We start from the raw sequence: 1,964 nt of genomic DNA on the forward strand, positions 1-1,964 counted from the left end.
TAGCCCCTTGAATAGCCAGCCATTCCTTGACTGTCTCTCTATTGGAACTAATATCCTGTGACAAATAGATAAAATCATTATGGTATCTCTTCTTTTAGCATACTGCTAGCGTCTACCAATTCCAAAGCTAAAAATGTCATTAGATGGCAGCATCTAAGCCCTAAAGTAACGCTTTCCCCATCTCGTACTACCTTCCTCTGTGATGTACCCAACAAAGTAATTTAAGTTTACCTTGATTTATGGCTTTCTTCATTTTGTAAAACTATAAAGCTTCACAAGACTGCTTCCACATTAAAAATGGAATTTTGAGAAGCCTAAAGTTGTGTTTCCCGGTCCGTAGTCACTCAAACTGGCTCAAGCGTAAACTATCCCTTATTTCCGGTATACAGTGAGAGCTCAGCTGTTTCTTTCCTTGTTTTGTGATGATAGGGTCGTTGGCTTTTCAGATCCACGGGGTGTTCACTGATTGGTAGTTCTTGAGTGTTGGAAAGCTTGAATAAACAAATGAGTCTGGATCAGTGAGTTCCCACCAACTCAACATCAATGACAAACGAAGACACATCTCGAGGAGACTCCCTGTTCTTGCTTTCAGGTCTACTATGTGTGATAAGGGCTCTGTATTATTGCCAACATGATTTAAAAATCAGGTGAACTCTGCCAGAATAGAAGCACACAATTCTGTCCCCGAAGGGAAGAAATGTTTGTTCACAGTACCGTTTATTTGTTAGCCACTAAATCTATTATGCAAATAAAATTGTGAAAATACTACTGTGTTTATCCTGTGGGTGAAATGCTTATGGAAGAGAAGCCATTGAATATTAAAATGCTTATCACTTTGTAAATGTATGTTATAAAGATTTAAAAAAAACAAGGAAATCTATTCTTTTAAAGTGTGCTAATAGATGGATAACCAGTTAAAGTAAGTAGCATTATTACTTTGTGCCAACTACAGACAACTCTTTTGTCTAAGGCTCTAGAGAGCATGTGGCACTAACAGGACCCAGACATAGTTCTGAAGGCAGTGACCTCAAAATAGAGGAGAAAATCCTGGAGAAGCGTTTGGCAATGTGCACCTTATTATCACAGGGTTTTGGTGCAATGGGGCCGGGGAAGAGTTTTAGGAGAAAAACTGGATGCAACCCAGGTAAAATCACAGGAAGAGCCTGTCACTTCACCTGCAAGGAGAAGCAGGATAGGCTTCTAGGGTAGAAATACTTGGTATATCCTTGTGTGAGGGGATTACATGGCGGATGCTGACAACAAGCTGGGTTGGGAATGACAAGATGTCAGTAGTCTGTTCTGGATGCAGACGGGCTTAGAAATTGTGTTTCGCTGGATTTCTCCTCTTTTCCTTCTTGATCTTTTCCACAATGCAACATCTATTGCTCTTATGTGTCAAGTACATACATACGTGATCCCTGAACTGGAAAACAGACAGAGGAGGATGTCTGGGAGAAGAAGGTAGGCACTTTAGAAGTCAGAGAGAAGGGTTTGCATTGCATCTGTAAGGGGCAGAGGATAGAGTCTACTGAGAAAATACTTGAAACAGAACATAGGAATGGAGATTTGGGAGACAATTCCAGGCGTGATGGGCTGCAGCCAGTGAGTCGCTACCATACTTTGGCCCTATGAAACCTAAGTGTCCTTGCCTAGATCTGTACTGATAGTGGCTCTGCAAGAACTTCTGGCACAGAATTCAATCAGGCACTCGTGGTGGTCAGCTGGAGCCTCCTGCCTAGTGGAAAGTGCTGCCCCACGACCGCCTGAAGAGTCTGCTCTCCTCTGGTAGCTGAGCTTCTCTGGTTGTCTTGTCAGGCACAGGTGGCCAGCACAGGGACAGAAGGATCCAAGCATCCTCAAATCAAGTTCCTGGAAATTCTCAGTTGATAACTGATGATAGACAGACAACTCTGTTCCTCAGCCCAGAAGTAGAGTCGTGCATGACACATAGCCTGTGAGTCTCT

The 1,964-nt window shown here is 42.7% G+C and overlaps 1 long non-coding RNA gene across 1 annotated transcript in view; it reads right to left on the reverse strand.

Moving 5' to 3' along the window:
- Positions 1-699: 699 nt before the first annotated feature.
- LOC110323995 overlaps positions 700-1,964 on the reverse strand; it is a 53,349-nt gene continuing 52,084 nt past the window's right edge. The window contains exon 3 of the long non-coding RNA XR_002380659.1: positions 700-1,964. This exon is cut by the window's right edge and continues 126 nt beyond it. This is a non-coding gene — a long non-coding RNA (uncharacterized LOC110323995).

Source organism: Mus pahari, chromosome 7 (assembly GCF_900095145.1).
Source record: "Mus pahari chromosome 7, PAHARI_EIJ_v1.1, whole genome shotgun sequence".
Classification (NCBI taxonomy): Eukaryota; Metazoa; Chordata; class Mammalia; order Rodentia; family Muridae; genus Mus; species Mus pahari.